Source organism: Manis javanica, chromosome 1 (assembly GCF_040802235.1).
Source record: "Manis javanica isolate MJ-LG chromosome 1, MJ_LKY, whole genome shotgun sequence".
NCBI classification, from domain to species: Eukaryota; Metazoa; Chordata; class Mammalia; order Pholidota; family Manidae; genus Manis; species Manis javanica.
In genome coordinates this window covers 146,670,628-146,684,900 of record NC_133156.1, presented here as the reverse complement: position 1 = coordinate 146,684,900, position 14,273 = coordinate 146,670,628, and positions in this window count along the sequence as shown.

Here is a 14,273-nt window from a genome sequence, read left to right as displayed (position 1 = left end):
AGGGAGCCCAAGCACGATGGGGGACCTGGGCCTAGGAGAGCTGGAGCTGGCAGTGCTCCAGGCCCACACCTGGGGGCACAGACTGTGCAGAGAAGGCCTCTGTCAGGGACATGGCCTCAGCCTGAGGTTCCCGAACCTCAGGTTCCCGAACCTCAGGCTCCATCCCAAAAGCCTGGGATCAAACCTCACCTCCCAGAAAGGCCTCTCCAGCCACAGACTGTGACCGTGACCTCCCTCAGCCCCTGCCCCGACCTCGGGGTCCCTCTCGCCTGCTCTGCCCCTCACAGCCCTCCACACCCTTGGGTGTTCCAGGATGGGGGTGTGTCCACAGTGCACCCCAAGTGCCCAGACAGGGCCTGGCTTGCAAGAAAGCCCCACTGCCCTCCCCCAGCTGCCCTCTGCTCTGCCCACCTCTCCCCAGCAGGGCTGTGGGTTGGAGGTCCCTCTGGGACAGAGGCCACGCACCACCTGGGGGTGCTCGGCTCATCCTGCCTCTGCCGGTCCTCGCCCTCCCTGCCTGAGCCTGGCCCTCCTCCTGCTTCTGCTCTCCCAGCACCTAGCCCACCACCACCCCTGAGATAGGGGCTGCAGCATCCCTGAGGGCAGGGGCAGGGTCTCCCCCAGCCGGCAGAGCAGCTGTTCAGCAAACATATGTTACAAGACCGACCAAATGGAGGGTGAGAAAGTGGATTCCCAGGGTTCTGCTGGTGCAGAGGGCGGGTCCCATGGCAGCAGAAAGAGGAAGACTGCTGGGTCCCTGAACCGTGTCCTTCCCCAAAAGGATGCACTTCCCCCACAGAAGGGCTACAGACTCAGCAGTGCACATACAAAATGCCCAGGTAAAGCTGATTTACAGATGAACAATAAATCGTTTTTAGTATATCTATGTCCTAAATATTGCATGGGACATATGTATGCTAAAAAAAATACTTGTGAATCTGAAATTCAAATTAGACTGGACGTCCTGTATTTTATCTGACAATTGATTTCGCCTGCACCCCAGTGCATCCTGGATGATAGGCGGAAGGATTTAACAGGGTAGGTCTCCTAACAGTGCCCAGCCCATTGATCCGTCCCTCCCTACTCCTGCTCAGCCAGAACTGCCCTCTGATGGCAGAGCCCTGGCGTCCCCAAGTGGTGGACCAGGAGGTCCCGGTCAGAAGGCCCCAGAGGGCTGCCTCAGGGTGTCCACAACCCTGCAGCAGCAGGTCCCCTCTTCCCACCACCAGCTACAGTCCTGGCCACCTCTCCATCCTACTGGCCATGCAGGAACTGAGAGACTTGTGGCAAGTCCTGAACCTCTGTATTTTTTTAAATGCAGCTGCTGAAAGTTCTCTCAGGTGGCTGTAATGATGGAGCAGAGGATGGTTCATGAAGCTCAGAGCAGAGAGCCTGGCACAGTGAGCACCAGCTCCATCTCATCATCTAGGTGCCCCCGGCCCTGTACATCAGCAGGAGACGACCCCAAACCCTTAGCCATGGCAGGGGAACCGCACAGAGGGGAGTCAGGAGCCGGAGGCTGAACTGGGGGAGAATGTAGTGTCCATGGTCCCGAGCCCACCATCAGGCCTGCAGCCTCCCCACCCCATGCTAGCTTGGTGTCCCCACCCCAGGACCTCCCAGCAGGACCTAAGCTTCAAGGAGTGCCATGGAGCCAGGGTCCCATAAAGGGCCTGCAGTGTCCGCTCAGGGGCATCACTGGGAACTCTCCAGAATCTGGAGCGGTAGGAGATGCCAACCCAGAAAATTCAAGGCAAGTAAACACTGGCTCTATTTTCCACATGGGTCAGCTCTAGAAAGGCAGTCCTGTAATTGCAGAACACAGTTCTGAAACCTAGATCGGCAACCGCTTCTACCAATGGACCAAAGGCCTACACGGCAACCTAGCACCATGTCAGGGTATTACGGCCCCTCTCCCCATGTAGCCATGTGTCCAAGGTTGTGCAGGGACAGCCCAGGCTCCAGGGCATATTCCAAGCCTCTCTCCATGTGTGTGGGCAGGATTGTGGAATCTGGAGTGAGCAGGAGAATTGTCCTGAGCAGTGAGCTCAAAACCCCCCCCCAGAGTGTTGATTACTAATTGATATCAACCAGAGATTCCTCAGTGTCCCCAAATGTCCTCTGGTGCTACTCCATCTGGATACCAGGGTGAAACCCAGAATGACACATAGTGGGGCAGATGGAACTTGTGCCCTGAGAATAACATCCCCAAATATCTCACCCAGCCAGTGTCTTAACTGAACTGCTGGGGTGAACTATGCATGGAATGTATGAAGTTTGCAGATGGCCAGTTTGTTGAGGGGGAGCTGACTCGACACGTCACAGAATGAGGTCTGGAGAAGAATTCACAAGGCCCAAGGGCTTGCCAGAATTAGCTAGGTGGGATTTAACTGATGAAGTCTTCTGATTCACAGATGGAGGCTGACAGGCTTCTCTTTAATTCAGATCAGTGTCAGCTGAGTGCATGCACGCTACTTCAGGGCACAGTCCCGCGGCTGGCATTATATCCAGTCCGCAGGGATCAGGGAGGTACAGGCACAGCTGCTGCATTGCTGGGACCACACGAAGTGAATTGATTTTTAATTCCAGACTCCACATTTCTCTGTTCAGCAATATCCAGGGAGGTAAAATTCTGAAACCTCTCTGATTCCAACATACCTAAAAGGCCTGGATAATATACATATTCTGAAAGTGTTAATATGCATAGTTGCACTTACAGGAAAGTAAGAAAAATTCTCAGAGGAAACAAGTAAGCTAGACCCCCAAATCCAGAGTAGTTAGGATGCTCTGACCCAGGACACTAGGTGATTCCTGTCCAAATATGTGGGGACAGGACACAAGCCCTGGAGGAGACACTTCCCACACAGTTGGGGCCCCCAGGACTCATCTGCACTGAAAGTGAAGGAGGCACGCCTGCTAGCTGGATGCAAAGGGAGGCATGTGGGACTGTGTGTGTAAGGTGAGGAGAGTAGGGCCCCATGAGACCAGCATGGGACAAAGCCAGCTAGAGGACAACAAGGGATTCTAGGTGTAGGCAGAGGGCTCTGCACCCAGGGGCAGGACATGCTGCCAGGGGAGTGAGGCCACAAGCACAGCTGGCTGCAGGGTGGGGAGCACAGGGGCTATGTCCATGCTATGAGAGGTCTCACAACCTGGCATTCACAGTCTCATTCCAAGAGAGTGTGGGCTCAGCATGCCCCGTGCTCATGGAGGGCTGTGTTATAAGGAAGATGACTGACCAACGGACAGGAGCAGGTGTCTGGAGGAAGCCAAGCCTATGCGCAGGGCTGAGAAAGAGGAGATGAGGATGGGGGTGCAGGGGCCACGCCAGGGCAGCAGCCGGGCGTGCACTTCCCAGTCAGGCCCTAGAGCCAGAAACAGACAGTGTGAATGCTTGGAACTGAATGAAGCCCCAGGAGGCTCAGAGTCGGCGCTATCAGAACAGGACTAGGGCAGAGCCTTCTGCCAGAAGGTGCCCTGCAAAGGCTGTGTGTGGCTGCTCAGTCCGTGACAGACTCCCCCACCCCCCAGATCGGCTTGAACAGCAGGTATTTATTTTCTCTCTGTCCAGAGCCTGGAAGTCAAGATCAGGGGTCCCACAGGGTGGTTTCTGGTGAAGCCTCTCTCACTGGGACCTTCAGTGGCCTTTTCTCTGGGTACATCCCTGGTGTGTCATCCTCCACTTACAAGGACCCCAGACCTACCAGACTAGGGCCCCCCACTGGGGGTTAGGGTTTCAGCATAGGAATTGCAGGCTGATGCAGCACATGTGAGGTCAGGTGAACTCTGGGAATGTTTGGTGCTGTAAAGGACCCTCCCTCCGATACTTCCTCAGCCACGCATCCAGAGGCAGGTGGCGGCTGACGCTGCTGAGTCCTCCTCTTGAGGACCAGCACCCCACAGCCCTTCCTGGGCGTGCTGACCCTAGGCCAGCCAGCGGGGGCCAGGTGCCACCCCTCCCCTGTGTCCTTACCCAGGTGTCCCCCCCTTCCGTGTCCCCAGTGAAGTCCACTGAGCACGCCCTGGCCACATGACCGGGGGGCCTGTGCCTTCACCCACCTCCCATAGAATCCAGAGAAAGCCTTTCTACCCTACAGCAGTAGTGAGATTCTGGGGGTGGGGGATTCTTGTTTTGTTCTGCTTTTTAATTTCAATTTTTGCCTCTTTTTTCAATTTCATAGTACATTTTTTATTGTCATAATATATATATAGCATAAAGTGTACCTTTAGCCATTTTAAAGTGTACAACTCAGTGGCATTAAGTACATCCACATTGTACAACCATTGCCACCATCAGCTCCAGAACATCTTCATCTTTTCAAAACTCTGTCCTATTAAAGACCGACTCCCCATGCCCCCCCCTCCCAGCCCCCAGCAGCTGCCATCGACTCTGTCTCTACTGTGTTGACCACTCGGGGGACCTCCTAAGAGTGGAGTCCTACTGTCTCTGCATGTGCGTGGCTGGCTTATGTCACTTAGCATGGTGCCCTCAAGGTCCATCTAGGCTGTAGCGTATGTCAGAATGCCCTTCCTTTTGAAGGCTGAGTAATATTCCTCTGTGGATGGACCACATTTGTTCATCATTCATCTGTCAATGAGCACTTGGGTTGCTTGTTTCCCCCCTGAGCACATGAACACACCTTATGCGGCTGGTCCCCCTGCATCTTGTTGGAGGGTGGGTGGGAAGAGAGATGTTCAACTTTGCTTTCTGCTCCATTGTTCACTTGGGCAGAGAGAACAACATCCTGAAGTGTCTCTAAATATGAAATTGCTGAGAGTCTCCTCTCCTCAAATGCTTGTTCAGAGACACAGGACCCTCCTACACCTCATCTCACCTCTCCTTTCCCTCCACAACCAGGGTCCTGTCCCCATTGGGCTGGGCACCAGCCAGTAGTTTCCAGAGACCTCCTTTGCAGGCATTAAAGTCCTCAGTTTTTGAGGAATGACCCCCTAAAAGAGGGGTTGGCCTTTGCATGCCTGAGCTGGGCCAAACCATGACCCCCAGGCAGTGGTGAGCTCCCCATTATAGAGAGCTTTCAATGGCTAGAGCACCGCAATGTGGAAGGGGGCTCTGAACCGGAAGGAGGGAGGAGGTGGCTCCACCCCATCTGGCTCATCGGGCAGGACCAGGCAGGGGCAGTGCTCACCTGAATGCCCAGAGACAGTGGGGTACGGGGAGCACATCCCAGCTCTCCATGGGGGATTCTCCTTGCTCAGCTTGGCTGGAGCTGGTGTTAATAAAGCTAAGCTCTGCCAGCCAGCCACCCCAGGCCAGGTGGTCTATAAAGGGCAGAGGCCCCTCTTGGCCCAGACACAGCCACAGGATCAGACAAGAGGACAGTGTAAGGGTCAGCACCTGCCATGCTCACGTGTGATACAGCTATAGGTGGACACAAGACAGCAGTAATAATGACAGGTGGCATTTGAACGAAGGCAGGTATACATTTGAGTCTGTAAATGTGGGAACAGAAAGTGGATCCAGTGCTTTACTTCTTTTTCTCCATTTAATTCCGACTTGGGCAAGGCCCTGGAGCCCTCGCTCAACTGCCCACACATCACTGCAGGGACGCCCACAGTCCAGCCCCAAGAGCCTTCCCAGAGGTGCAGATGGCACTGTGTGTGAGCAGACATGGCTTCCGGCCCTGTTTATCTTTCTTTCAAAATATTGAAGGGGGGTTTTTTCTGCCAAAGTGTACTTCTACTGACAGGTTTTGATCCATCTCCACTGTTCTGTAGCTGCCACTGAGACACAGTATTACACGATAATGAAAATCCCCACATTGCCTCGCTGTAACAGAAGGTTTTTGCGAAGAGGAAGGTTTTGGGGCAATCCTGCTTGGCCACCAGCTGGTGTCTCTGCTCAGGAAGGGAGCAGGCACCACGCTGGGGGTGGCCAGCAGGACCACATGGGCACAGGGACATGGCCAAGTGGCCCCATCAGCTGGGCCCCTCGGGGGACAAGCAGCCAAACTGTTTACTTAGATTCAAATAGTCTGAGAGAAAACTGGTTTTTTAATTTTTGTAACATTACCATCTGCCAAGTTAGTGCCTTATAGTCACATCCTACAACAGAAAACTGGAAAGCAAGATGATTTTGCATCATTAAAAGAAAAGAACATATTTGGGATCTGAGATTTCCTTTCCCTAAATATCCTGTTCTACCAATAGTCATCCATTCTTGAGATTTCAAAATGCCCTAGGTCCTGGGTGCTGATAGGACTGGGGGGTTTGTTCTCATAGATGGGAAAGGGATCCTTTGGAGCCTCTGCTCCTAGGGAGGGCCTTCCATTCTTCTCCTAAAGGTGGCAAGAAGGGTCAGTGTAGACGTGGCACTCAGAAAGATAGAGTTTTGGTTGGGATGTTGACTCGTCAGAACTGTGGGGGGCAAAAGATCCAGCCAGAATGGGTGGTCGCCCCAAGCAGGATGGCAGTTCGCAGGAGCAGTCACCTCGAGATTGCTGGGTGGAAGGCAGGGCTGTCTGTAACAGGAGTTCTGAGACCCTCCGGTTAGGGGCTGTGCATTCAGGGTCTCCCAGCAAGGAGAGATGGAGTAAATGCTGTGGGTGGCATTTGCCAAAGTACAACACAACTGTGAGTGTCACAGGGCCAGCACTCACCCTGCAGGGCAGGTGCCAGCCAGCAGCAGGCAGGACAAATGTGCCCGGGGTGGCCTGACCACCACAGAAGGAACTGGTGATGCAGGCTCCGTTGGAGTGCAGAAGGGTGAGCAGGCTAGTTCTGAACATGCAGTTTCCCAGCACTTCCATCGAAACTGCCTCAGTATTTTGAGTAAGAACCACATCATGCCTTTCCTTGAAGGGTAAGTTGGACCTGGCCCTCCAAGCAAGTTTGCAAACAAAAGTCAGTCCCTCTTTCTGGGGTCCCAAAGTCATGCACACCTGCTTTGGTTTCAGATGCCAAAGGGATTTACCTTCTTAGTCAGAAGGTAGGAAGCCACTACCATGCAAAGGGCAAAATCCAGACAGTTACCTGGGCACCAAGAAAATGCGAGCCTGAAATGGGAGAGACGAGCGAGTTCAGGCCCGGGACGGGCACGCAGTCGGATCAGGAGGGCTTCCCCAAGAGAGAGGCTTGAGCTCCCAGGGAGGGGTGGACGTGGGCAGCCTCCTGCTCCAGGGTCCTGCTCAGCCCACCAGTGGTCCCCTTAACACCAAGGAGCAGCTTGGTCTTGGCTGCATTGTCCAAACAGCAGCCGTTAGCCACGTGTGGCCAGTCCAAAGTGGGACGTGGCAAGAGTCTATCATACACACCAGATCGCCAAGATGGCATGAAAAGAGGAAAGTGAAATTTCTCTTCAATAATTTTTATTGCATACTGAAATTGTATTTTATATATATTTGGATTAAATATATTCTTAAAATTAATTTCACCAGCTTATTCTTACTATTTTAACATGGTTACAAGCAAATTTAAAATTGCACATACGCAGCCTGCATTGTGTTTCTGTTGAACGGCACAGCTCTCAGCTCTGTGGCAGCTGGATGGCTCATGTCCACAGCCATGTGTGGCCCCCTCCCCTGCAGTGGCTGCTCCAAGCCACCAGAATATGGGAACATTGAGGGGCAATCACGTCTGTGGTTGGGTCACAAAAGCCTGTGACTTCAGACTGCTGGCCGCCTCTCCCTGGCTGTGATGGAGCAAGCTGCCATGTTGGAGGGGCCCACATGGCAGGGTCCTGAGGGTGGCCCCTGACTAACACAGCCCACAAGGAACTGCATCCTGCCAAGAACCCCCAGAGGAAGCAGGGCGGATCCTACTCCAGCTGAAGTTTGATGTGACTGAGGCCTTGTCAAAGCCTTGACGGCAGCAGGACCCAGCAGAGCCAGGCCCAGATCCAGGCCTACAGAGACTGCCATGGCATAAGCACGTGTTGCTCAAAGCCACTAAGTTTGGGGGTAATTTGTTGCACAGCCACAGATGACTAATGACAGCCCTGTCACCACCCCTGGAAACACAGGACCCCCTGCTCCCTGGCCTTTGGGCTTGCCTGTTTGGTTTAAAATGCTCCAGGCAGATGGTACAGGCACAGCCCTGAGCAGGAAGCAGCGACTGGCCGGCCAAGGTGGGCATCACCCTTAGTGGAGAAGAAGAAATGGCCTGGGCCTTGCGGCAGCCCCTCAACCACAAGAAAACAGCCTCACAGCGAGCTGTAGCCCCTGAGCATCCCCAGGTCCCAGGGGTGACAGTTATGGGATGATTAAACTAAATTAGGTGCTCCACCCTTCTTGTAATGCTACAGCCCCCAGTTAAGCCTGCCTGTGATCTGCTCCTGTGGAGGCAGCAGTGGGTCACAGCTCCAGTTTTCTCTCCTTGACCAGGGGGGGCCCTGGCACAGCCTGGGGCAGCTCCAGCTCCACAGAGGGGGCTGCACGCCGAGGGCAGGTCCTGCCCAGTCAGCACCGCGGCAGGTTCCAGGGACAGTGAGGCCTGCACAGCAGCGGAGATGCCAGCAGTGCTCCAGGAGGGCTGCAGGCTGAGTGTGTGCCTGGGGCCCCCAAAGGCCCAGCAAAGACCCCAGACAGCCCGAGCAGCAGCTCGTCCCAGGAGAGGGAGGGCGAGCCATGTAAATGCCCCTGACTCACAGGTGTTTCCTCTTCTCTCCACACAGACACTCAGACAGTCCTGTGGAGGCCCTGCTGCCGTCTGAGGAGGTGTGCCTCGGGCTTGTGCATCCACCCTGGGGCCTGGCCTAAGCTCTAGAGCCCTGACCCCACTCCCACCCCAAACACCACCACCATCTGCCCTTTCTCCCTTCCTTCCCAGTCCCTGGTCCACATCCTCCAGGCACCTTCTGCCCAGCTTTGCCCCTTCCAGAAGCCCTCTCCCTGCGTCCCTTTGGGCTTTATCTGCCTCCCCACATGGACGCAGGACTTTTAGCTCTGCCCTTGACATTGCCACAGAGCCTTGGCTGCCGTCCTGCTTTGCAGGGCTCCCCTCTTTTCTCTATGACTCCCTCAGGATCTGGAGTTTTTCTTGGAAAAAAGTGAGCCTAGCCAGCTGGTGGCACAATGAACAGCTGCGTCCCATGCCAGAGCTGGCCCCGTCCCGCCGGACCCCATGTCCTGGCTCCTGTCCCATTTGCCCCTTGGCCTCCCCTCCACTGCCTCCCCCTCCTGATTACCCTGCTGGTTGCTGCGGTGCTTACCCACTTGCTAGGCCAGCCCGCTAATCAGGCTCCACCTAGGACTCTGGTGTGATCTCTGCCCAGGCCTGTCCCTTAATATCTAAGCCCCCATTTCCAAATAGCCTGCATGTTCTCCGTCCAAAGTCAAATTCATGATCTTTCCTAATGTACCCTTCCTAACATCTTCTCAGCTCTCAAGCATAAGACTTGAGTGTCATTTAAACCTCTATCTTTTCTTCACACCACCCGTATCAATCAAGACCTCTCTTGTGCTGCCAGGATGTATCAACCCTTAGTGTTAATCTCCCTTCCCCCGATGTGTTAGGATTTGGTTCAGCCACATATAATAGCAAACCTCCAAATAGAAATCAAACATGAGTTTTCATTCTCTTATATAAAATACTCAGAAGTTTGATCTCTGGCAGTCTTCATGACTTGGTCTCTGGCATGAAAAGTCTGGAGCCTTCATACCAGAGGTTTATTTGGGTGGCTGGTATGGTGACCCCATGGATGTCAGGGACCAGGCTGCTTCTGTCAAGTTCCCCCACCATCCTGAGTACATGGCTTTATAGTCCAAAATAGCTGCTTGAGTTTCAGCCATCACATTCACATTCCAGCCAACAGGAAAGAGGATGGGAAGAAAGAAGGTTATGCTCTCCAAGTTTTAAAGATAGTTCCTAGACGTTTCACACAATGCTTCAACATACATCTTATTGTCCAGAAACCAACTGCAACAGAAGTTGGAAATGCTTACTTTTATTGATGCTCCAAACAAAATCAGGGTCTGCTACTGGGGGAGAAGGGGGAATAGGTATAGGGGAGCAACCAGGCACTGGGGCCACAGCAAGGCACGTTTCCCTAACTGAACATCAAAACGAAGTAGGCAGCTTGTACTTAAGGGCCTTGTTGTATTATAAATAAATAAATAACTATAAAGATTAGAGTTGCAGAAGTTCAGTTAGATGCCTCCATGGAGAGGCAGGCATACAGCTGTACCTAGGCAGTGCACAGGAGATGTATGTCTCCCACCTGGGCAGAGCCCCACGGGGGGGAACAGAGGGCAGGCAACATGGCCTCTGCCACCAGCATTTGGCTGCACTCTTTTACTGAACATGCACATGACTTCACTGTGCCTTGGCCCCAGACTCATGGCCTTTCCTTGCCCCCCTGCCCCCTCCAAGGTTCCTGTCTGCCCTTTTTCCCATCCACCATCCCCTCTAACCTACTCCTACCCCCACACAAGCCCACTCTGTGGATTTCAGGTGCTGCACATTGACGCAGACCCACTCCTGGTTCACTCTCTCCATCCCTGGTCCATGTCAGAACCTGTCCTGCTTTATGAGCATACTTACCCTTGACTACTCTCCCCAGCCTAATCTTCACACACACAGGCAACCATTCCGGGGTAACTGATGTGCATCCTTTCATTCGTAGGCTCCTGCTGGGCCCCTGCATTCTTGTGTAATTTACATGCGTGTTCGGCTCTGGGTCTCAGAGCCAAACACTTTTCCCATTCAGCCTTGTGTTGTTACAACCTAGTGCCATGTGCATGGGTGTGAGGCCTCCAGCTGCCTCCAAGCTTGGTGGTGTGTACATCTGTCAAGGCTCCACTAGGGAAACAGAGCCAGCAGGAAATGTGCATGTAGGAAGAGATGTATTGCAAGGAATTGGCTACCTGGTTGTGGGGGCTGGTCAGCAAGCCTGAAATCTGTGGGGCAGGCGCTCAGACGGGCAGCCTGAAACTCTCGGCCACGTTGAACTGCTGTGCATGGGCAGGATTTCTTCTTCAGGGAACCCCATCCCTATACTTAAGGTCTTTCAACTGATTGAATTAAGGCCACTCAGATTATCCAGGATCATCTTCCTTACTTGAAGCAGACTGATTATAGACCCCAATCACATGTATAAAATTCCTTCAGAGGAACACTAGAATAGAACAGTGTTTGACTAAATAAATGTGAACCATATAGCCCACCAAGCCGACACATGAAGCTAATCCTTAAGTGCCTGCTTCACTTTCTGCCCATGCGCGTCCCTGGAGATGACACCCAGAGGGCCTCCACCTTCCCACTGCATAAAGAACCCTGCAAGGGACATCTCCCCACCAGTTACCTTAAGAGTCTTGATAAGAGTTTCTTTAGGATCCATGGAGAGGAGAACAGCTGGGCGATATGTATTCATACATATCATTTCACTAAGTTCTGATGGACTGCACTAAAGGATGACTGCACGGTCTACGCTCTCCCCAGGAGTGCAAGGTGGTTCCACCCTAGCACAAATCCACTTTCAAATCTTTGCAAGTCTGATGGGTGTAAAGTGATAGTTCTAATGGGTGTAAAGTGATAGTGTTTTTCAATTTGCGATTCTTTAATTACAAGGGAGTTTAAACAACTCTATTTTTGTAAGTCTATGAAGGTTTTTCTTTTGAAAATTGCCTCTTTGTATTGTCTGCTCATTTTTATATCCAGGGCCTTGACTTTTTCTTGTCAATTTCAAAGTTTTCTTGTAGAACTTACTTTTCAGTTGTTGGTTTTAGACATTTTAAGTATCTTGTACCAAAAAGCATTGAACAAAAATCTTTGTCATGGTAACACTCACTAACTTCATCACAGTTTATTTTGTCTTACATACCTGGGGATTTTATTTAACTCTGTATTTACAAAGATACCATTTACATTATCTTCTGTTACTTTAAGGAAGTGCTATTTTGCTGTATATTACATTCCCATGTGTACAGGGTCTCATTCTGAGCTGTCTTCTGTTCCATTGGTCCTTTTTTTCCTTCAAAAATGCCATAGTTTTTTTCTATATGTTTACAGTGTGTTCTAATATCTAGTAGGACAAGTCTTTACATTTTTCTTCATTTTCAAAGTCTTCAGAGATTCCAAACAAATATTATAGTAAGTCTATCAAGTCCCTCAAAAAATATTTAACTATAAATGTGATTGGGTATGTATTAGGTTTATGTCTTAATATAGGAAGAAATGTCTTCTTGACACTACTGTCATCCCATCCGAGAGCATGGGTTGTTTCCTGTTTATTCATATCAAACTCATTGCAAGAGTTCAAATATTCCCAGTATAAGTTTCATATAGTCTTAGATGATTGTTACCCACTTCATAGTTTTTGTTATTATTGTAACATCTTACTTTTTTATTATACTTCCTAATTGGTTATTTCTAGAGTGAAGAAATGCTGTTGATTTTTAACTGAATCAAGTTTCCATCAGCATAGCTAAGCTTTCTTATCATTATAATCACTTGTTGATTCTACTGGTTTTTCTTGCAAGATGATCATACAATTCACAAACACTGATCTTATATTAAAGTTATTCATGCATCTGACTCCTTGGAGAAAACAGAATCTGTGCTTGAACCATCTTTTATCACCGTGGCATCAAGAAAAGTGCAAAGATGTTCAATTAATATTTATCAAATGCATAAATGATGTAGTGAACATATTAAGCCATTCAGAAGTGAAAGGTTCGTTCAAATTGGGTTTTAAAGTTGGCTTAAGCAAAAAACACACATGTCTAGTTTACTGCCATGGGCATCTGGCTGAATCTAATTCAGGGCCAGTGTCTTTGGGGACTTAGTATCAAAGCTCTTAAAGCCCCCCACGCCATCTTAAGCAATGCCTCTCAAATCCTACAGTTGAATCAGCAGACATAAAGACCATTAAGGACAAGAGAGTAAAGGACAAACAATACATAAACAAGTACCCAATTGTCAAGTCAGCTCCATCCTGAACTGGCTGGCCTTGCCAGGTAGGGCCAGCAGGGCCTGGGTGCATCAGCTCCACCTCCTGCCCCCCTCGCAGGAACAAGCCCCCATCCTGGCTGCCAGAGTGCTTTCTGCCCCACCCATCCTTCTGCATGCCCCAGCTCTGACCAGGCATTTCTGACACACCTGCGACGACTCGACCATCTGCTTGGCTTTCCCGTTCATCTCTCCTCCCCCTAAAACACTGCCTTGCTCAACATCCTTAGCTCTCACTGGCTCTAGCCCTCCTCTGGTTGTGGGTGACACAGGGTGGTCCTTCTGGGGCACTGTTGACGGGTCGTCACCAGGCAGGAGTTGGAGGGCCAAGAAGATGACCAAGATGGATTTTGGAACTAGCCAAGACAGGGCAGGGCTGTCCCCCTTTGTCTCCTCCTGGTCCCTGAGTTGAGGACAGCCAATTCTTCTGCCCCTCCCCGCTTTGTGCTCTGGTGCTCAGGAGGAAACAACTCTCCCTGCAGTCACTCAGAGAGGACTGGCCTAGTGAGGGCTCTCTTCACACCTCTCAACAACCTGAGAGGCTGAAAACTGGATTCCTTTTGTATCTTTCCTCCCCATGGGCTTTCCTAACCTGGGCCTGGCATTTAGGGCCATGAGGACCTCCACTGTACCCATTAGCATCTCAGGTTTCTACTCATTACACAGAGCTGTCAAATCAGGGCCTCATATGGCCCCCCTACTGGGACCAAGAGCTAAAGCCCGCTGCCCTGGGACCCCCTGTCCAATTGCCAAGGTCCTCCAGTCTCCATTGCTCTTGTTGAAATACTTGAGGATCCACTAAATGAGGGATCTTCTCTCTGGGCCATTCCAAACTTGGAGTTGCCGTCACACAATGAATGGCCATTTTTGGGGAACTCCAAGAGGCCAGACCACTGGTCTTTCCTATCTTGAACCTTATTCCTAAAGAATACCATGTTCAGCAACACCTGGTTATGGCTTGCTCCACTCCTGCCCTCTGCCCAAGGGTGCAGATGTTAGTCCTCAAGCTGTCCAGAAACTCTGCACAGCTCTGTCACTCAGTCTTTGGGGACAAATGACCAATGGGTCTGCTAGCTGGGGTAGAGCCTCTGCTGGCATTACCAGGTAGTGATTCTAGAGTCTGAGCGTTCTGCTCTCTTTCACTGCCCTCTGACCTTCCTATTGAGGGCTGGCTTAGTGAGGATGTGAGATGGCCACCGGGATCACCATGGGACAAGTTTTCCCCCATTCTTTAATAGAAAAAATACAATGCTAGCCAACACCATTTCATTTGTCTCTTCATCCACCGATGGCTGGCGGACCTCGGGGCTGCTGCAGCAATGCTGCTCCAAGCACCTCGCGTCACTGCTTGCCCTGGTCTGTTTGTTGTT